The sequence below is a fragment of the Quercus lobata genome, chromosome 3, assembly GCF_001633185.2.
Source record: "Quercus lobata isolate SW786 chromosome 3, ValleyOak3.0 Primary Assembly, whole genome shotgun sequence".
Classification (NCBI taxonomy): domain Eukaryota; kingdom Viridiplantae; phylum Streptophyta; class Magnoliopsida; order Fagales; family Fagaceae; genus Quercus; species Quercus lobata.
Genome location: NC_044906.1, coordinates 6,586,282 through 6,610,791, shown reverse-complemented (window position 1 = coordinate 6,610,791; position 24,510 = coordinate 6,586,282). Strand labels below are relative to the sequence as shown.

General features: G+C 31.9%; 1 pseudogene; it reads left to right on the top strand.

Annotated features, from left to right (window-relative positions):
- The first annotated feature begins 15,537 nt into the window (after nucleotides 1-15,537).
- On the top strand, nucleotides 15,538-24,201 carry LOC115979859 (annotated as a pseudogene).
- The last annotated feature ends 309 nt before the right edge of the window (nucleotides 24,202-24,510 follow it).

The following is a 24,510-nucleotide window of genomic DNA, read 5'->3' as shown; positions in this document are numbered from 1 at the left end:
TTGGACTTTTACCTTTAATTATTTAATTAATTATTTATTTTATTTTGGCTCAAACAGTCATTGCCTTGTTTTTAACATAATATGTGGTCTCCATTATAACTTGGAGCCGTGTCTAAGTAGCTTTTACAAAGACACTTGCCACACGTTACAAAAAGCTACAATGTATGGTTTCAGGTTTAATTACTTATACACTAGTTTACTAACATGTGCGATGCACGGAAAAATTCAAAAAAATGTTCAAGAAATTCATTTTTTTAATTCACCTTCCTCTAGACTATAAGATGAAAGCTATAAGATTAATTCCTAATATTCATGTACTTAAATAGCAAGTTTAAATGGTTAAATGTTGCAAGTTTGATGAATCCATAATCATAACCTTTAAAAATACTTCATTCCAAACTTACAAAAGTAAATTTATGAATCTTTACTCCTGCTTCAACAAGCACAATTATTTTCTAATTAAATCTCCTTTCAAATAGCGTTTCTCATTATTGGTACATTTTGTAGTTGGAAAAGAGATATGCAAGTCTAATGTTTAGTTCATATTGCAAAGTTCCATACTACTTATAATTTGTTTCTAAATATTTGATGATTGATTTATTTAATGAGGCATGTTATATAAACTAATTCATTAAAAAAAATGTCAAATGTTTCTTGAAAATTCTATTGGTTGAAAACACAATCGGTGCTATCTAACAAATTTCCACTTCGAATTCATTAAATTTTATTAAAATGCAAAACCCCATTTAAGACTAACAGGTATTTGCTAAACTATCCAGCCATGAAACTATATAAGTTAATAGTGTATATATTGTGTGCGGGAATGTGGATTAGCATACACAAAAATACACAAAATTAAAATACAAATTCTGTGTTCCTACTTCTCTATAAAATCTAAAAGGGAATAAAAACCAACATCAACGTTGAATAAAAATTGTATCTGAAAACATAATGTAAAAGACGTTTCTTATTAACTTATATCCCAAAAATTTAAAGAACATCTCAAGTAGTTTAGTAGCTAAACATAGCTTTTAGTAACTATAGCATTCAGTAAGAACTTTCAATATCTAGCCTAATTTTTACAATTTTTTTCAATAAGTAGCCTAATTTACATACATGACAGCTTGGCAACTGAGAGAAGACTTCCACTGAAACTTCTATGGCACCATCAAACCTCAAACTTGTCAACATGCAATAATAACCTTTGAGACATTTGTGACACTTGCTCTCAACCAAAATGTTTCATCTTTCCTTTAGATTCAATTTTTCCACCATGTTCTATAATAAATTACATACAATCATCATAGAACTCCTAATCATAACTTGAGGCAAGTTTTCAAAAACTCTATAGAACTCCAGTTTATGGTTTTCTTCCACGCTATCTATGTGTGGGAGTGCACCATCAAGTACACAATTCAATGTAAACATTCATCTCTAGTTTAGATAAAAAAAAGGGTATATAATCATCAGTTGAATTATATCCATTTAAAACAGATTTTGGATGCATGGTTGATTCAATAATTAACTTAGGAAAAAAAATTAATAGGAGTTTCTTTAAATATATTATGTTGAATGTATGTCTATTAATAGAATCTATATAAGATTTCGAAGAAACTATTACACATTTATAGCTTAATATAAAGGAAAAATGGAAACCTTGAGATAGAAGACAGGTAGCTCATCATCTTTGTCTAATTCTCCCCGCATCACTATTCAGATCTAGCAAATCAATCCGAACTGCAAAACACAAACATAGAAAACTCATCAAATTTTCCCCACAAGTAAAACAATAGTACAAATACAAAATATGTTTGTCACTGAATCCTTAACATTGAAATAGTAAGCAACAGAAATTAATAAATTAGACATAGCTTTAAAAAAGAGCATCAAGAACTCTCATTTCCACCTTCATAATTGTGTATTGAATTGATGTTAGTTGCATTGAAAATTATACATAAAATAAAACCCATAAACAATTTCATCAAGAATAAGAAAATTTTGTTATTTCAATTTCAGTTAACATATCAAACGGCAAAGTTATATCCAAGGAAGGAAAAGAATTGGAACAAAAACATGCCAACAGACTACCTGGATGTTCATGGCCATCATGTTGGAACCTTAAGTTGTTCATGACTTTCTTGTTAGACTCAAGTTGGTTTCCCAAACAGTAAAAGTTAGTAAAATTTTCACACTATTACATTCCCCAAAATTCACCAAATTTGAAACAATATTCTAACTGCAAAATTTATGTACTAAAACCCCAATAACTTGCTCAAAATTTAAAAATTAACAAGATCAAATTCTTTCATTTAAAAAAAAAAAAACTTTTTGGGTAAACTCTATAAAATAAGCAAATTTAAGAGGAAGAGAGAGAGAGAGAGATTTATCGTGCACAAAATCCCTAAGAAACTCGAGCCCTGAGGAACTTACAGCTAAAAATTATAAAAGTTGAAACCCAAAAAAAAAAATGTAAAAATCTCATTTAACCAAGCATAATACAATATTTAACTTCTCCAACTAACATACAAGATATATGGTAGTACATTCTTTTAGAGCCAAAAAAAAAGCAAGAACAAAGGAGAAAAAAACTTCAAATGTAGTACTTAAATTAAGCTTACTACTAAAAAAAGATAAGGAAAAAAAATAAACAATGAATAAAGAATTATATGTAACCCGCAATGGCCTAGAGCCTCTCTTATTTGTGGTTCGGTGGAGTAAGAAGAAAGCCCAAGCCCACATTTCTTCTCTGGTTTTCAAAACCGAGTGGTTTGACCACGGTTCGAGAGGTTCACGGAAAAACCGATATTTCCAGTTTTGTTACTTTAAAAAACCGTTTTGATGAATGGTTCACGGTTAATCCGATCAGACCGTACGGTCCGGTCCGGGTTTAAAAACCATGTTTCTTCTTCTTCTTTTTCTTTTTCTTGCTCCTTCACGTGTCTCCAGGCCACTTCTCTTTATTCTTTATTCTTTATCTCTACTTTTTTTTTTCTTTCATTTTACTTCACATGCTAACTTTACTATCTCATGATTAAAATTCTCAAAAAAAAAAAAAAAAAAAAGCTATCTCATGATTAAATGTTTCCTTGGCACTTTTACCATGTCAGATTGAGTAGGGATCACTTCTTATTCTTAAATTTTTTTTTGTCTTCTCTTGATGAATTCATGCCTGACTGGATGTAAGTCGGCTTGATTCAATTGGCCTAGCCCCACTTTGTATATAAAGCCCTTGTTATCTGCAATACAAAAATATTATATAATCAGTCACAAAATAACATAAAAGTAAGGTTAAATATGTAGATATGTAAATACTTTATTATATATATTTCATGCACATCAATAAACATGAAAAAAAAAAATGCAAACATCTGCAACAAAAAAAAGAAGTTATTTAGGTGTTCTTCCCATATGAACGATGGTGTGAGAGTTCCCAAATATGTTGGATTGAAATAACCAACGAAAGTGAAATATGATAAAATACCATAGAAACATCTTAGTATGAATAACACAAACAATAAGTTTATTAGAAATGTTAAAGTGAATGTTATTAGCAACATAATGTGTTATACCATGTTTGTATATGCTAGAGTGGATGCAGAAGAAAAAGCATAGAATAGGAACACTGAGAACACGAGGGTTACGTGGTTCAGCCTTGACGGCTTATATCCACGAAGGAATCCCTTAAGGGCTATATCTTTATTATGTATAAGAGTGTAATACAATAACCTGTATTACAATGAGCCATAACATGAGTATATATAGGCGACTAAACTCTAGACTACTAGTATAAGTAGGACTGGACTTGGGCCTATTACATTGGGCTAATATATGTCTAATATATATCTCTAACAAGAAAAAATATATATACAAAGCTATAGTTCATTGCTTTGTTAAATCTCTATAAAAAAAATACCTACCAAAACCTACAAAGTAATCCACAATTGGCAAATTAACAAAGCAAAAGTCATAATTCACAAAGGTATCTAAAAAGAACCTTCACAATTAATTGTGTTTCCATTTACTTTTGCTTCACTTTTTTTTCCTCAACGCCTAAATAGATGCTTAATTAAAATTGTGAGAAGATAATCCAACATGCAAAACCCAAAAAAAAGTCTCTAAAAATCACAAATTTGGTCATCCATATAAAAATAAAATAAAAATAACTGTTTCCACCATATTCATCAAAAACACGAAATTTATACGTCTAATCAACTACCAAAAAAAAAACCCAAAAACCCTCATAAAAGAAAAGGCCAATACAATTGAATTATGTAAAACAGATTATCAAAGCATAAAGATTGGAAAAGCCATTATCCAAAGTGGGTGTCTTAGTGAAGCGTTGTTGAAATTGTGAGCAGAGTCAATGGAGATAATCAAAACAGAGGAGCGAACCTTAGAGAGAAGGATAGAGAGGATTAAACCCAAATTTAGAGAGAGGGAGATGTATGCATGTTGTGTTTTTGAAATCAAAAGAAGAAGAAGATGTAAGCACATATAAAATGAGAAAGCATTTGACAAACCACATGTCATAAGTTACATCGTACAATAATATAGGGAAAATACAATGTGTAGTGGTTTGAAGCAATAACAACTTTTTTTTTTTTTTTTTTTTGGGGTGAGAAAAGTAGTAACAACATTTTCACATTAACTACTATACTATCTTCACTATTGTTTTGTTTTCTGAATTACTATGCTCTCTTTGATACAATATTGAAGCTCAATTACTATTGTACTAACAATCACAACAATGCAAAAGGCAAAAAACTTGATTCCCTTAAAATTAAATTCATATGTACTACCATTCAAGAATTCATTGCAGTCTTAATCTCCATCCCTGAAACCTAGAAACTACTATACTATCTTCAATATTATTTTAGTGCACACTAGTTTTGTAGTAATTTGAAAATCTTCTTAAAATGGTTTGTGAATTCAAGTATACCTTATTTTTCCTAGAATGCATAAGGTACACACAAATAACATTAAATCTCATGCTTTTTTTTTTTTTTTTTTTTTAATGCAGGGGTTTAATCATAGTTACCTGCAAAACCGCTGAATCTTTGACTTGTAAAATCTCTTTCATATCATATCTATCTAAAGGAAAGAAATGAAACCCCAAAAAAGAAATCATAATAGCAATAAACCCCATGTCTCTAAGACATTGTATAAAGCATGTAGGATGTGCAAACTCACTAAGCATAAATATTAACTTATAGGGAGCCAAAACCAAATCATATGAAAACATTTTTTTTTTCACCACAAACAACCAAAATAGTCACCAAAAACACTGACAATGATGACAAAATTAAGGATATCAAACCCGCTTAGAATTACCACATTATGATTTTTTATTGATGACTCTGATTCTTTCTTGCTTTCACTGGCAAGTAGAACTGGTCCTCATCGTGTACAACCCCAAACTGTAATCCCCTCTCCAATATGTCCACTAATATATTTAAAAGTGAAATAAAAATTAACCTTGAAAAACAAATAAAAACCTCAGTTTTTTTTTTTTTTTTTACAAGTATATATGATAAGGATGATGTGCCCATAATTTTATTTATTTATGAAAACCCATAATTTTATTAAAATATATAAAAGGAGGATGTGGAATTAAATCATATGATTTCGGACCAGGCTCTATGTTCTCAGCTGGACACATGATGCAACTGCATTCATTTATTTGTTTATTTTTTATGTTACACAACTTAGTAATTTCCTATTTATCATTCATAAGGACCATAACCTTATGTTTTGGATAGGGGCAGTGCTATAGGCAACCCAAGGGGTTCAAATGAACCCCCTGAACGGTCCCATTTTTTTTAATATATATAATTTTTTTTTGTTTTACCTCCAAAAATAAAAATTTGAACACCCTGAATTTAAATTTTGTTTAAACCCTACAGGAATGAACTTGCATATGATCATCTTAGTGTTATTTTCACAGTATTTTTCACAATTAATCTACAATAAAGGTTAAATGGCAAGCTGTAACTAGTTTTTATCTAGACCTACAACTTATATCATTTTTTTATATACCTTTAACAACTTGCTACCTACATTTTGCTATGAAAGTGTTGTGTTAGTAACACTATTAAAATTGCTCATTCATTAAAAATAAATAATTAAATAAACATTCTCTCTAGAAAATAAATAAATACATTTCAAAAGCAAAAACTTATATCAATTATTATTTTTTCTTAGTTTCATGTTTGCTCCCAATTCTACTTCTAGGTGTTTTACTATTCTTTTTTATCATATATTTTTATACAATTGATATTGTAGGGATAAGGGCCCAAAGTTGTATGTATTGGGCCTTGAGCTTTGGTCGAGGATGTTGATTGATTCAAGGACGAACAAACAATAGTGAGGGTGTTAAGTCCAAAGTCCCATAAGCAACATGCAGGTGGAAAGGTTAGGAAAGGTGGTCCAAGGAGGAGTGCCTCCTCGGATAAACGAAGCATCGATCAAACGTATATTCTATCACTCAAAATGACCTTCCAAGAAATTTCACTGAGAAGGACGTGTATTATAAATGTACTAGAAGAAAGGGAGCTAGGAAAGGTCTAAGGAAAATTGCTGTCACCGTATTGAATGTCCTGCAACTAACTTTCTGGCAGCATTTATGTGGAGAAAACCTCTGAACAATGCTGCCTTGGCTACCACAACTCACAGAAGGCCAGAAAATGTGTCTGATGGGACAAACACTCAAGTAATGACTTAAATGATCAACAAGTGTAAGATCAAGATGGTCCAAGAGAAACTATATAATGTAAGAGATGCTCCTTGGATAGGGAATCGAAAAATCACAAAAGAAACACTGTAGCAATCAAGAATGAACTCTGCAACCAAACTTGTAAGGAATATCTAAGAACTGATCTCCTCGGACTGTGCCGAGGACGATTTTCTCTAATTTAATTCAATTTGTTTCTCTGTTCTTGTCTACTGAGCACATTTTATTCGTGATCCAATTTATTTTAACCCAGTTTTCTAATTCACTCTCTACAAATTCATTACTTTGGGTTTTTTGGGCCTAGGTCCATCCATCATTTGGGTCAGGGACTCAAATTTGGTCCTTACAGATATTAAATATAATAAATTATTATTAATTTGACAAAAATATATGATTAGTTAGTTAATTATATTTATTTATGCATTCAATGGTAGTTATCTTACCCATCTTTAAACTATTAATAATTTTTTAGACTATATTGTATATAATATTTAGAATACTATTTCAGATTATTGTATATAATATGAAAGTTGTATATAAAACCAAAAAAAAAAAATCAATTTAGTTTTTACTCCCACAACAAATTTCTAGTTCCAACACTATTGACCCCTCTGGAAAATAATTATGGAGCCGACACTGGTTTTGGAAATATCCAAAACCATAAAAATAAATAAATAAAATTAAAAATTAGATAACTTTGTAATTATCTTTAAAAAATAATAATAAAAAGAGTTCAAATTTGGTAAGGATTCAGTAATAATAATATAAAAAAAGTCATCCAAATGATAGCTTAGAAGATTGAGTAGCTCGTTCATGACCAAGAATTTAAACTACTGTGGCTTACTTGTTTGAAGACTAATATGCAGAGCAAAGCTACTGAATGATGGTTTCCAGGTAATTAGGTGGGCACATACATTGATCGTTGATTAATGGATGAGAGTGTCCAAACTAATGGTAAATGCAGCATGCGTACTTCATAGTACCAATGAGATTTTAATGTTGTAATACTTAAGATTTAAGAACCCTTGCTCCACAAAAATGTACTTGGAAGCATAAGCATGGTGTTCAACTCTTGTTTGAATAACTCTAGGCCTTTTTTGTTAGTTTCTTTGTTCTATTATCAATTTATCATAGCTGAATGTGGCAATACATAATTATGTGACAATTGATTAACGTATGCAGTTTCAGTGACAATTAAATCAATTAGACATTTAAATACATCCAATCAATGCACAATCATCTATATAGAACAAGAAATTAGTATTATTGATTAAGGTATGGATAAAGGCTTTGGTACAATCCATAATGACCCTCCCACACAACTCAATAAGTAGCAGAACTACCAAATTGACATAGAAGATAGACATACATAACAAAGTCACATGTATTATGGCCACAGTCTAAGGTTCAAATCATAAACTATCCACTATAGTGTGACGAGAATAATGTAAACCACATATGGAAATTGACTTGCAGGCTATAGCTATTCAAAAACAATGAATCTTGATATGTTTGTTCTTCACAGTGCTAGCATGCACAAGGAAATGGAAACATTATTCCTCTTATATCCCTGAAGTTGTATGACCTTAACTTGATATAAGCCTAACAAAAATAATCACAGATTGGGGTAACTTTCCTTACCCTAATTTCTAAGCTTTTCTCTACCATTATAGCATGACGAGAATAATGTAAACCACATATGGAAATTGACTTGCAAGCTACAGCTATTCAAAAACAATGAATCTTGATATGTTCGTTCTTCGCAGTGCTAGCATGCACAAGGAAATGGAAACATTCTTCCTCTTATCTCCCTGAAGTTGTATAACCTCAACTTGATATAAGCCTAATAAAAATAATCACAGATTGGGGTAATTTTCCTTACCCTAATTTCTACGCTTTTCTCTACAGCTAATGGCAACAACTAAAAATACAAAATATTGACCATAAACTCAATACCTAAATAGAAAAACAAAGAAGAATTAACCCTAAAAAATTTCAATATACATAGAAAATAAAATTTAAGTATACCTCAACTTGATATACAAAACTTGTACCCGATGTAGATGTCGATGGCTCATATAGAGGGGACAGCTAACAACTCCTCGCCATTAAAGTTGACGATGGCCTTGAACCTGAGCCTGTGGTCAGACCAATTTCCCTCTCGCAAAAGGACACGAATAGGAAATGGAGTGTTAATTGAATTACTGAAATACAAATGAGAGAGCAATGCGGCTAATAATTGAAATTAGCAAAACCCACTACAGGGCTCCAAACCCATCAATCTAAGCTAATCGTTTAGAAAAAACACTCCCAAACAAAACATGAATTTTTAAGAACAGTTGTGGGTTTCAAATTTGTGTCTATATTTAATTTTTGTGATGTGTTTGTTTGCCAAGAAAGTTTAAGAAAAGTTGCTATAAATTTTTTTTCTCAATCTTTAAAATTGAAAATTAAATTTTTTTTTTTATTTTCATTAATTTTTATTTTTTTCCAATTAAACTAAAATTGAAAAATCAAAATGTATTTGTTTTTATTTTTTTAATTAAAATTATGACGTGTCATTTTTTAAGAGTCAAATAAAAAGATTTATTATTATTTTTTTGGCCACGTTAGTATTTAGTGTGTCAATAGTACATTCCGTTTGTCATGTAAAACTTTTCTGTTAGTGGGTTGATGGCAGAAACCAAAATAAAAATGATTTTATATTTTCAGGGACTAAGGTAAGTGCAAAATCAATTTAAAAATTAAAATAAGATTAGAGCATCTCCAACCCAAAATTCTCTCTATAATAGAGAGTGAAACCCAAAAAAAGCTCTCCAATGGACTCTTTATTCCTAGATTTTTTTTTGGCTCATGAACAGTAGCTCATGAAGTCTGATGAGCTACTGTTCACTCTTCAAATGCATTTTTCCTATTATAATAACTAGTCGCTAAACCCGTGCGATGCACGGGAAAAACTATAAAATAAGTTTAGAAGAGAGTATCATTATATTAAGTTGAAATAGTTAGCATAATAATAACTAAAAAAAGAGAGGAATATTTAGCATAAATGTATGAAATGCTTTTAAATAGGAAATGACATTAATAATACAATGTAAGATGCCATTTGAAAATTATTGATATAAACTATCCAATAGACATTGCATTCATTCTAAAATAAGTTATAGTCATAAATAGCATTTTTTTTTTTAAGAAACAAATCTTAATAACATTGTATAACTAAAAAAAAAAATGTCTATTGGATAGTTTAAAACATATATTCATAGATAATTGCATTTTTTATAGTATATTTTCTTAAAAAGAAAACATAATACATAAACCTTTGAATTATTATTTTTTATTTTTTTGACAGTAATGATTTATTAGCAAAATCTAGCAAAAATAATAATATTAATACTAAATGTAACACATTTAAATAAAAGGTTTATATAACATGTACATATTAAAAAGTTTCATTCTAATGTTATGAATGTAGTTTCGATGCCCATTTCAGTTTGTCTATTAGAATAGAATATGAACAATGCTAAGGATATTAAAAATCCCACATCGCCACAAAACAAAAATTGTGTCCTTAACATTTTCTATAAAATATTTCAACGTTGACATATTAGGTCCGTTTGGATTGAATTTATTGTTGCTGAAACTGAAAACTGAAAACTGAAAACTGAAAACTGAAAACTGAAAACACTGTAGCAAAATAATTTTTAAATATGTAAATAGTACCGTGGGACCCATTTTTAATATTTTTTTAATATGTGAATAGTGTATGTACAATGCATGAACAGTACATACACTGTTCATAACAGTATATTTTGTCCCCCAAAGTCAACAAATGCGGGCAAAAGAGGAAAAAAAAAAAGAAACAAAGGAAAACGCAACACTAAAACGTGGACGCAGGATTCCTTGGAATCCAAACGCCCTCATTGTGGGTTATTGCTAATATATATAAATTAGTTCTATAATAATAATAATATATTATTATTATTATTATTATTAATCTAATGCACAGTAAAAGAATATTTTTTTTTTTTTTTGACGGAAGAAGGTAGAATTGATATATTAAAAAATGGCGACTGCAGATGGTCTTCAGTTCCGGTAGGTTATCCAGACTCAAAACCCTCAATTTGGGGAGAGTGATTTTGGTAGCGTCCATTCCTTTCTCCTCTTTTTCCTCTTCATCTTCTTCAAATTCATCACATGCTTCTGCTATTATTTCCTCCAATTCCAAACAACTCACAACCCGAATCTCTTCCAGGTTGTGCAGGTGCAGTAACAATCCAAGCGGAAGCAGCTTCTTTATTGGACATTCATAGATGAAAATTACTTTGAGACTGGAAAATGTATCAAGTGGGACCCGTGCTGATGCAGCTCTCTCTTTCATAAACAACCCGCGTAAGTTTTTCAATTTTAGAAGTTGTAAAATCTCGAGAGTTTGAAGAGAATCAGTAAAAGAAGAGGACGGGGAAGTAGAAGAAACCACGTGCTCTATTCCTTCGCAGTCGTCAATTCGTATTTTCTTCAATTCAGTCGCGTGCTTCAAAGATGGAACATCGCACAGACTTCTTAAAGAATATCTTTTTTTGATGGTCTGCATTTTGTTTGTCGAAGGTGAAGATCTGGGATTTGGGGTGCTGGTTTGGCCTTTAGCATAGCTTCGTGAAAGGGAAAAGCAAAGTCGGGATTTCAAAAAGTTTTATTACGTTTTTTTTTTTTTTTTAATATTATGCTGACGTGGAAATTTGTGGGAGCTTCAAAAGCTTCGGTTTTATATGTATATATAGATTAGGTGTTAAATAAAAAAATGTTGGAAGATGTGTAGTTAAAAAAGAATAAATAATGAATGAAGAAATAATATTTAAATGAGATAGAGAATCTGTTGGAAGTGTATTTAAAAAAATGAGTGACTAAAAGGTAAAAAGTACTGTTATTCTTCAAATAGTATAAAAATTTAAAGATTCTACTGGAGATACTCTTGGAGCCAAAAAAAATTAAAGACAAAAAAATGTGTGTTTATATATATATATATATATATTATATATTTTGCCCTTTACGCAACCACAAGTTATTTTTTTTAAAAAGACAGTCATTCCCTGTGGCTTTCCAGGCCCCACCTCCTTTTTGATATTACCAAAAATACCCTAACCTCCTTTCCCTTCTCTCTCAAACCCACCCTCATGCACCGACACACAAACAGAATCACACACACTCTCTCTCTCTCTCTCTCTCTCTCTCATATCAACGTAAGCCTGGTCTGCTTGTAAGATTGAGATCTCAAATTTGCGTATTTGGGTAAGTGTCTTTATTGCCTAGAGTTCTTTTTTTTTTACCATATTTGGCATTAATTTTACAAGGGTTGGATTCTAGTGATGCTTGTAATTTGCAAAAGTTTGGTCTATTAAACTATATATGAAAAATATACTATATATATATATATATATATATATTATATTATATGTATAATAGTATATCATTATACAATTTTTTTATTTATGTATATATTTATTAATTAATATTTATATATTGAGAGAGAGAGAGAGTACCATCGCAATCACTCATTGCGTTGCCTTGCAGTTGCACAACATGAAGAACAAGCAAAACAAGGCTAAGTTTAAGGATGGCCATGGTTTCGGACTTGAGAGCTGTGCCTTGTGATGTGCAGTATATAAAAAATTAACATGTGCCCTAAGGGCATATGATAGTATACTATTTTTGAAAAAATTTTATCGGGAATTGAAAAAGTTTTAATAGTTTTTTCAATTCTCAATAAAATTTCTCCAAAAATAAATTTATTAATTTGTTAAGGGTATACATTAATCGGACTCAAAATAAAAACACTATAATAATTAAGAACACATTAATAGGACAAAGAAGAAAAGAACTTGTAACTTTTCTTAGCTATAATTGTCCTTAGAATCTCTGCTTTTTTTGTCAGTTTGCCGTGCATGTCAAGGTTCTCTAGGTTCCATCCCTTTTTCTTGTACCAGTAACAAGTGGAGTTGGATTCTCTTACGGCGATAGTTTAAAAGATATTTTTGGTAATGCATTGCGCTTACAGTATATCATTGCAAAGATAGATATTTTAATGTGAAAATTCTCGCTTTGAAAATATTAGAGTGTTTGGTACATGTGTTTGAAAGCATGTGTTTTATTATTTGAAAACATGTGTAGAAATATGTGTGGGTAAAAAAGTGTATAAAAATACGTGTAATATTGTTTAAAAACTGAAAACATGTGTTAGAGTTTGTCTACCAAACAACGCCTAATTTTTGCTGTTACAATGACGTGCTTTATCTTTTCAAAATTTTTGCTCTTAAACTTTAATATCTCTGGCAAATTGGTCCTTCGATTTTTTGTTGTCTATAAAATTGCTGATAAAGTTCAGAATTTTAGTGATAAAAAAGTCAAGAGTCTTGCAGATTAATTGGTTGACACTTTTTAATGTTTTCAAAACATCGATCCAAGATTTAAATATTTGTTTCCCGTTGTAACTATTAACTTAAAAAAAAAAAAAAAAAAAACTAAAACAAGATGAAAACTAGACTTTGAGATGAAAATGACAATTCATCTAAACGTAGAGGATGCTATTTACATTTTAGCAGAAAAAAAAAATGATTGGCATGAATTATATAAAAAAATGTTGATAAATAATGGCCACATAGCAGTAAATTGATTAAAAACATCGTAATCAAAGTTTTCATCATCCATGTGTAATATTGTAATTACCACAATCTGCTTCAATCAAATAAGCAATTCTTGTTCATGTATTCTTTCACAAGAACAATCCACTAGATATATTTATCAAACTTATAGAGCTCATATAATAGCCATGGTTATTAATAAAAGAAAAACACAACAGAACCAATAATTGTGTTAGACCCAATTAGAGGTTAAAATAGATGTTATAAAGGTATGGTTTTCCTTAAAATAATTCACAGATTTATTGTAAATGCCTAGGCTATAGAACATACCGATTCAAAAAGTAGTAAACAACCGGCTTGCTAAGCAAAGCTTCTCTCTCCCTGGATGCTTCCTCAGAGGTACTTGCTTCTGCACTCCAATCCCTTGTGAATCTAACGGTCCCAGCTCAATTGCTCAAACCACCCAAATTTATTTAAGCCCCCCCAAAAATACCTTAAAATTAAAAACCCACTTCAGCATATGAAAAACAAGTCTGAAACAAACAAATATAGTAATCAGAATTTTCGAATTTCAGATAAAAAAAGAAGAAGAAGAAGCATCTTTCTTTAGCTCAATTGGAAATATCTTAAATCACAGTGGGACTGTGACTGGGTTTATGAGAGACTGCGAACGAAAATGATAAGTATTTTTTTAAAATTATTTTTGGTACAATCCTATAAGTATTATTGATTAAGGTATGGATGAAGGTTTTGGTACAATCCATAATGATCCTCCCACATAACTCAATAAGTAACAGAACTACCAAATTGACATAAAAGATAGACGTACGTATAACAAAGTCACATGTATTATGGCTACAGTCTAAGGTTCAGATCATAAACTATCTACTATAGTGTGACGAGAATATTGTAAACCACATATGGAAATTGACTTGCAGGCTGCAACTATTCAAAAACAATGAATCTTGACATGTTCCTTCTTCACAGTGCCAGCTTGCACAAGGAAGGTGGAAACGTTCTTCCTCTTATCACCCTGAAGTTGTATAACCTTAACTTGATATACAGACCTTAAGTTGTAGACCATAAACTCAATACCCAAATAGAAAAATATAGAAGAATTAACCCTAAAATTTTTAATATACATGGAAAATCAAATTTGAGTATACCTTAACTTGATATACAGACCTTATAGCCAATGTAAATGTTGACAGCTCGTATCGAGGAGACAGCTAACAACTCCTCACCATTAAAGTTAACGATGGCCTTGAACCTGGGCCTGTGGTCAAACCAATTTGCCTCTTGCAAAAGGATACGAATAGGAAATAGAGTGTTGATTGAATTACTAAAATACAAAAGAGAGAGCAATGCGGTCAATAATTGAAATTAGCAAAATCTACTACAGGGCTCTAAACCCATCAATCTAAGCTAATCATTTAGAAGAAACACTCCTAAATGAAACATTAATTTTTAAGAAAAGTTGTGGGTTTCAAATTTGTGTCTATATTTAATTTTTGTGATGTGTTTGTTTGCTAAGAAAGTTTAAGAAAAGTTGCTATAAATTTTTTTCTCAATCTTTAAAATTGAAAATTAATTTGTTAATTTTCATTATTTTTCAATTAAATTAAAATTGAAAAATCAAAATGTATTTTTTTTTAAATTAAAATTATGACGTGTCAGTTTGTAAGAGTCAAATAAAAAAATTATTATTATTTTATTAGCCATGTAAGTATTTATTGTATCAACAGTGTACTCTGTTTGTCATGTATGACTTTTTTGTTAGTGGGTTAACTGCAAAGATTAAAATGAAAATGATTTTATGTTTTAAGGGATTAAGGTAGACACAAACTCAATTTAGGAACTAAAATGAGATTAGGCCCAAAATGTAAAGAGCAAAAATATATTTTCGTTTTTTATTTATTTTACACAACTACAAGTTATTAAAAAAAAAGAAAAAAAAAAAAAAGACACTCATTCCACGCGGCTTTCCAGGCCCCGCCTCCTGTTTTTTATATTACCAAAAATACCCTTACTTTCTTTCCCTTCTCTCTCACACCCACCCTCATACACCGACACCCAAACAGAATCACACACAGTCACTCTCTGTCTCTCTCTCTCTCATCAACTTGTAAGATTGAGGTCTCAAATTTGCGTATTTAAGTAAGTGTTTTTATTGCCTAGAGTTCATTTTTTTTTTTTACCATATTTGGCATTAATTTTACAAGGGTTGGATTCTAGTGATGCAAAAAATTAATGGGTTGAATTGGTTAAACTTAATTTTCCTTTGTTTGCATTCCTTATAAATTTCACCTGATAGTGTTTTTTCCTGTCAACCTTGTGTGAACTATTTTCTTGTAGTTTGTCAGTACTTGGGTAGTTGGTCACTGTTATTGGGTCAGATTTGAACCAAAACATGGTCTGAAAATGGGCACAAAAAGCTCATGCCAAAAGGGATGTTTCGGAGGCATTCTCTCGCTGTCACTGATATTCTGCATCCTAATGGTCAAAACTTGCTTGCCTTTCTTGTTCATCCACCAGATCATCTAGAATTACATTTATGATTTTGGATCCCATGCAAGTGGAGTGATGGAGTAAAAATCTAAATTTTGATATGCTTGGAATACATGCAATTTTACAATAATTTTTCTTCATGCTAGATTGGAAAAGATGTTGCAACACAATACGTTCTGGGTTGGGATTGGATGGCTCCTATAAGGTGACTATATTTGTTACCTTTGATCGTGGTTAATTTTTTTCCATAATGATATTGTTATCTCTAGTTTCTTGTTGGAAAATGAGAGACAGTAGATGCGTATTGATAAGAAATTATTTGAAATTTCCTGTCAGAACAAAAATGAGACAGGTTTCTACAGATATTTGAAACTTATTTTTAGTGAACAGTGTCAGTGTGATAAATCGTTGAGAGGTCAGTTATACAATGGAGAATTATTCAGTTGAACATGGGTCACAGCTATAAGAATAATTCTTATGTAGTTTTTTTTTTTTATAAGTAATGCAATTCTTATTGATATGAAAAATAGGGTTGCCCAAGTATACATGGAATATACAATAGGGGACTGTACAATCAATTATACAAAGTACATGAGTCTATCAAATCAATAGCAGAACATAAAGATAGACTAGGCAAAACTGACATCCAATCCAACAAAGTTCTAAAGATAACGAATTTTAAGGGACACAAAATCTTGTTAACTGAGTTTGACCTGGAAGAACAAAATATAGACATACAATATACAGTGGATTCATCAAAAACAGATAATTTTTTATCCTTCAAAATTCCAAGCTTTTTTTCATTTCATAGATCCTTATATGAGTGGATATCAGCTTCAGGACAGTTTCATTTCTAATTAGATGCTTGATCTTTGTAATTTTCATTAATAATTGTTGTTGTATGTCTTGCATACTTCCCTTGTAAATGGGTTGCACCTCTGCTATTTAATATATTATTTACTGAAAAAAAGGGTTTTGAAAGAGAAAGTCATGTGATGCCGGAACTTCTATATGCATCCTCCCATGATAAAAAAGGGAAATTCCACGGACATTCACTTCTTATTGTGTCTTTTGCATTTAAGAATGTGCTTTTTTCTTATTGTAACTTATCCATATGTTCTCTTGACAGTTGAATGAACCATATATTCATAGAATATATCAAAGAAAAATAATTCTGTTTCTAAGTACTTGACATTTGTATGATTACAGGGATAGGAACACTAGCATATGGGATGAGGTGTCTGTATCAATAACTAGGGTGAGCTGTATTGCATAACTTCCTTCCATAACAATTGATATGTGATAAACCATCATGTTAATAATATTTGGAACTTTTAAATGAATGCACTAGTGTAAGTGTAAGATTAATGGTACCCTCATAAGCTGTCGATATGCATGGTTATGAAACATGTAGTATAGATTTCTTCTGTAGTTCCTTATAAACTTTTATTTGTAGTCATGCCATTCTTTCTGAATTAGAATTTCAATATTTAATGGTTAAATGAATGCACTAGTGTAAGATTAATGGTACCCTCATAAGCTCTCGATATGCATGGTTATGAAACATGTAGTATAGATTTCTTCTGTAGTTCCTTATAAACTTTTATTCGTAGTCATGCCATTCTTTCTGAATTAGAATTTCGATATTTAATGGTGCTATTGTTTTGTTGGGAGAATTGTTCTATTTATTTTGTAATCGTATAATTTTGATATTGATGCTTTATTATTTGATGCAGCGAGTGAAAATAATTGATCCCCACTTGGTTTCATCGTTTTTTGATGATTACAAGAGGGCATTTGCATGCTACAACAGAGTTAGAAAATAGAAGTGCCTGAGTTGCTGAGTGGTCTTTGAATATCCAAGTAACAATGGGAGTTGAGGGAAACATTTGTTTAGTACAACATCTTCAGACTCAAAACTTGTCATTCCCTACTGGATCACATATGCAATATACATTTCCTGAGGTCAGTGATAGCATTCATTCTTATGAGAATTTTGAGAAGAATTGTCTTCTTTCAACTTGCCTCTTTCATAAGCAATTCAAAATTTAAGATACTCTTCTTTTGCTAAGAAGTTACCAACCATTTAGAGCAAACTTCATAGTATCTCTAGCACTATATTAAGTCTTTGCCCCCATTGGATTGCCCCCACATGGAAAATCTAAAAACAAGATTAGACCAGCTTGGAAATAAAGTTTAGGAGCTAGGCTATGTGAGCTATCTACGTCCTTCTTCCCAATTGAGGTGAAGAAGACTTGTCGACTTATTCTAGCATCTTATGTGACCTTTAATATTTATCATAGAAGTCTGATTATTAATAACCCTGTCTCTTTTGGTGTTAATATATTCCTCCTAATGCTTCTGACACTTGGTATAGCCTCTCTTTTTTACTCAAGTACTTGTTCTTCTTTTTTCAGCTAAAGGATTGCTTTTGTTTCTACTCATTAAATATGCTCTTAGGTCTTATCTATTTGATGTATAGAATTTTCTGTGGTGATGGTGGTTCACCTTGTTTTATATATATATATATATAGAGAGAGAGAGAGAGAGAGAGAGAGTTATACTTGGTGTAATTCCACAAGAGTTACACCTTTTTATAGTAATTGATTTTCATAAGATCTAAGTGTGAAAAAGACACCACTTAACATGTCATTAATATAGAGTTATTAATTGCCACATTAGCTAACTTTCGTAAAAAGACCCACCCACATTCATTGTACCTAACACTTAATCTTCTTCCATTTAAAAAAAAAATAATGAAGGAAAATGATATTTTCATAATATTGTTCATACTTTCGTAACTATCTCTCACATATTGAATTTCTCGTAGATTTTGCGATTGAGGGCGTTTATTACACAAATAATAAAAAGAAATTAGAAAATTAGTAATTATTTAGTAATCCATTAATGATGATCCCTCCCCCCACTGTCTCTGATCTTAACAGTACCAGTTAGTCAATCTCATTCTATGGAATTGTAACATGGGATCCTTACTAAGGCAGTGCACTTTTGCACATTTAATATTGCATGTCCATGTAGTAAATCGTGTAAAGAAATAAAGGCAATGAGAGAGAAATTTATCAAAATTAAACACAGAATCACATCATCAACAAAGTCTTGACCAAGTAACAATAATTAGCTAGTTTTCAGTATCCAAAGAGGATGAAACACAACAAAATTAAATAGGGACACAAGTGCAACTTAGGTTGAATTAAGGTTTTATTTTATTTTATTTGTGTAATAACCTTCCTCAATAGGAAAATCTACCAGAAATTCAATATGTGAGAGATAGTTATTGATATTGTACATTACCATTAAAGAAAGGTGGAGCCATAAAAGACCCCCTCCTCCCCCAAGTTAAAAAATTGCATACTTCGCCCAAGGAATATAGCCTTAATTACTTATCCGTGCCTTGAATTATCCAGAATGGTCTCAGTTGGGAGAGCGTCAGACTGAAGATCTGAAGGTCGCTTGTTCGATCCACGCTCACCGCATTATTTAGATTTAAAAAACTTATCAAAAAAAGAATTATCCAGAATGGTATCTAGAGATGTGTAATTTCTGATTACTGAGCATTTGGAGCATCCGATTATTATGGATTCAAATATCCTCAATTCTCATTAGGAGGTCGAACCAAGGACCTATGGAATTTGGGGTAGCCCAGTCCCCATGGGCGTTTTTACCTAGTTTTAGGCTCTCAATACTTCTGTTGTAGGTTATAATGGAATGAATTTGCAGCTTTTCTTCTACAATCTTGACTTATGGTGGCCGAATGGTTTGGGAAAACACTCCTTGTAAAATGTTCATATTACTGTTGATGTAAAGGGATATGGAGAATCTGATGCTTGGAGCCATCTATTTGGCTTCCGAAAAATTGAGAGCCATATTGATAGTGCCACGGGTGGAAGGTATTGCTTTATATGCCTTCTAGAACATATCACATAGGTTTTTATTTTGATATTATGATATGTAGTCTATAAATTTTTTATTTATAGGTTGTTCAAGGTCAATGGACAACCTATGTTTATCCATGGTGGTAATTGGATATTGTCAGATGGGTTACTATGTCTTTCAAGGGAACATTATGAAACAGACATCAAGTTTCATGCTGATATGAATTTTAATATGATCCGCTATTGGGGTGGTGGATTGGCTGAGAGGCCAGAATGTTATCATTATTGTGATATATATGGACTTTGGTGATCTCTCTCTCTCTCTCTCTCCTATGTGTGTGTGTGATCAATTTAGAGGGTGTATGGAAAATAGAAATAGAAATTTAGAACAAACAACCACATAGGGAACATAGAAATAGAGACTTACATGGTTCAGCTTTGGACATATGTCCAAAGGTGGGCATTGAGGAGAAAAATTTACTAACAAAGGTGACTGCAATAGTTGCACAAAACTAAACTCCAAATACACCCAAGGAGCTCTTTCTTAATAATAACAAATATTATGGCTACAAAGTCGGACCAAATAGGACTGGCAATACTATTTGCTTTCTCGTACACAACAAGAAGATGAAAAACAAACCATACCAAAGTCAGCAGCTGTTCTTAGTGCACATGTAAGGGTTAGTTCCACATCGAGAGAAAAAGTAAGGAAAGTGAGAAGTTAATGGACATAGTTGGGTCTAAACCATTTGGCTTAAGCTTGAGTGGTACCCCAATATATATCAACAAGTACCTCTATATTTCTATAGGCTCTTGGTGGACCTCAGGGACACTTCTCAACCCAAAAAATTGGTATTAGAGTTATGGTTCAACTTTTGGTTCGAAATTTTGGACAAGTGTTATTTATCAAAAAAAAATTATGAATAAGTGTCTTGGTTTTCATGTGGTTGGTGTGAATTTGGTTATTGTTGCATTTGATGCAACTCTTGTATGCATACTCTGGATTTGCTAAAGACTCACATGCAATTTGAAGCTAAGTGGATGTGGTAGAGGTTCACATGGGAGGGGGAGGTCCATTGTGAGTGCATGTGTGAGGGTTGAGTCCCATATTAAAAAAAGTAAAGAAAGTGAAGAGTTGATATATATAGTTGGGTGCAAAACCTATTGGATGAAGCTTTTGAGATAGAATGATGTCCCTATATGTATATCAATGGGAAGTTGGTGGGTTACTAAAATTGGGACATCAAAGTTTTCAGTTCACCAAAATTTGTATGCTTTATACTGAGGGTATTGTCACAGGATGCTTGTAGCGTAAGATGCTGAGAATGCCAAGAAAGTGTTGTAGAGAGTTTTATAACTGATAAAAGCTTTTTAAATTACATATTCTCCCAAAAGCTTAAGCTATTGGGAATAGTAAATTTAATCATTTAACCACATACTTCTAGTATTGTTACATGTGGACTCAAACTCCCGTTTATAAGGGGAGGCCCAACACATGAGATTTTAATTGAGAGGTTGAGTGGAGGAGTAGGGATCGAACTCAAAACCTCCCACTCAGATACCATGTTAAATTACCGATTATCCTAAATGTTCAAGTGATTGGGATATGGTAAATTTAATTATTTTACCATGTACTTCCAACAAAGCTAACAACTATAATCTGCAATTCTTTCCTAAGAATGATGGTGTTCTTGTAACCATATAAATTGATGATATGTTAATCACTGAAATCAGTCCGATTATGAAAGTTACCATAAATTGTGGCATTGTTGATTTTTATAATGCTTTTAAAAATTATTGGGGTATTTATTTTCTTAGACTTAAATTGTCCACCAAGCTTTTGCCTTCAGCTGTAGAGTACCAACATAATGGCAATAGTGTGTCACAAGCAAAATTTATTTCCTTTCCTCTAAGTGTCAACAGTTGATTTTAAAACAAGCATTACTGATGTTATAAGAACAAGTTAAAGACATGAGCAAGCCTATGCTTGTGAGAAAATTCTTTATTTTCTTTGGTACAACTCAACACTTCTTGATTTCTAATTTCCAGGTCATCTACATGGATTATTACTACCATCATTTTCATTTGACCTTGACCTCTATTTCAGGCTATACACTTTGTTAGACAGTTGTCTATTTTATCTTTTCTGACTGCCTCTGCCTTAGACCTAATATATTTCTAGTCTCCTCTTGTTCTCGAATGATTTGAAATTTAAATAAAGGACTCCTTACTAGTCAGCTCAGCAGTTTTTGTTTTCAAAAATTGTCTTAATCAAATTTTCTATATCTTCTCCTCAAAGCTACGTCTAGATTTTAGTGAATGCATTCATTCTTTATTCTATCTTTTATTGCCGTTATCAATGATTTAACTAAATTACTTAGGATAATGGCTTTGTTGAGTTCAGTTGTATTTTTTAATTGCCATTAACCTATTTATGCATTGTTTTTCTCAAAAAAGTTATTTGACATTGTCTGCTGTTTGATATATTGCAGTAGGAGCCTTTGGTACTTTTAATTTTGGTACACTTGGTTATTTAGTAACTGAAGCTTTAAAATGTTCCTATCGGAATGAATTCTGTGTTGAATTATTTTGAACGATTTATTCTCCTAAGACCCAAGCCTGTCTACGGGGTTAAATATGGCTGAAGGATAACCAAACCTAAGGATTCCAATATTCTAAGTTATTTCAGTATTAAATTACTCTAGTATAACTTGGTCCATTGGGCTGATTTGATTTTTGTAGGTGTGGCTAGAGTTTTGGAGTACTGAAGACATTGAAATGGTGACCCAGTATCAAATCTGAATGGTCCCCTGGATCATGATCTTCTCTTGCTATGTGCAAGAGACAATGTCAAGCTTCTAAGGAACCATCCAAGTCTTGCTCTTTGGGTAGGTGAAAATGAGCAAGTTCCACCAGATGACATCAACAGAGCTTTGAAAAATGACTTGAGACTCCATCCTTATTTCGAAAACTCCAATGAAATCAGTAAATCTTCTGAAGCTTTATTTGCAGTGTCAAAAGATCCTAGCCAATATTTTGATGGTACATGTGTTTACATCCAAGGATCCTTGTGGGATGGATTTGCAAATGTAAGGGGGGCTTCACTGATGGCCCTTACGAAATCCGAAATCCTGAAGCAAATTTTAAGAATGATTATTACAGCCATGGATTCAATGCCGAGGCTGGTTCTTTCGGGATGGCTGTTGCAGATACTATCAGAGCAACAATGTCTCAAGAAGGCTGGCAGATTCCGTTGTTTAAGCAAGTTCCTAGTGGGTACACGGAACAAGTTCCAAACCCCATATGGGAATAACATAAATACATTCCCTATTCAATGCCAAAAAAATGTGTTGATCAGATTGAACTTTATGGAACCCCAAAGGATCTTGAAGATTTTTGTTTAAAGGTAAATCAAAATTTTCTCTAGCTATTCTAGATGCCTATTGCCTTTTTTTTTTTTTTTTTTTTTTTTTTTTTTTTTTTTGTGGTGACCTAATTTGAAATGATCATCAAGCTTAACTGGCTAACTACATTCAATTAGAGCACTGCTGGAGGGTTGGACTTCCCGTAAATACACTAGTCCTGATTTGGAAGGCACAGAACCCTTGGACTGGTCTTAGTGATTAGTTAAATGATCATCTCCTACACCAATCGGCAGGTTTCTATGGCTGTCGCTGTGCTGCAGAACCAATCCATGTCCTGCTGAATCTGGCTACATATTTTATAGAGGTAATTTCTACACTATTAAGAGTTATAATTTATGAGTTTGGATTGGATTTAGAAATTCAATGAATATTTAATATTTGATGAAATGTTTTCATAGGACACATATTGAGCCTGAATAATCTTTTGAATTCAATAAATCAATTTGATATTTTTTTTTTTTGACAGAACAAAATAAAACGTTAGTAAAAAAAAATCTAGCAAAAATGCTCATAGCTGATTTTCTTTTTGTTTTTGTATGTGTGGGTTGACAAGACCAGGGGGCGGCTGAAATGCTTAAATTTGTGTTTCTTAAACCAAATAATATTCCAAAAGGGAGCACATATGAAACTAATGCATTTTACTCAAAGTCATTCTTCGTACTTGATGCTATTTAAATTGATACCATGCAACCAGAGACTTCGCAATTGTTTTCTGATCCTGCCATCAGCAAGTTGTCAATACTACGTCTGAGGAACTGTCTAACATAGCTATCGAAGCCTCAGTCTGGGATCTAGAAGGTACATTTCCGTACTACAAAGTTTTTGAAAATCTCTCTGCTTCGGTCAAATAACAGTGCCCATAGTTGAGATGAAGTATCCAAAGTCTAAAAACCTGAAGCTGTTCTACTTCCTTCTCCTCAAACTCTACCACGCATCAGACTATGGTATTTTATCTAGGAACTTTTACTGGTTGCATCTATTTGGTGGAGATTATAAGCTGCTTGAGCCATACGGAATGAAAAAAATAACCCTCAAGATTACATCCAAGGTTTTCATCAAAGGGTTCACTTATAAAATTGAAATGCATGTTGAAATGTGGCCAAGAAAGCTGACTTTAACGGATTAACATATATGAACAAATAACGTAAGAACTTTTTATTACATTATTCCCATTAAGATCACTTTTAAGTTAAGACAAAGCTCCATTCAAGGAGAGTATGAAAGAAAAAAGGACTTTATATCAAGGATCGACCGTTAGAATTCTTTATGTTCATTACTCAGACAACTATTTCTCGCTGGTGTCCCGCAAGGTTATT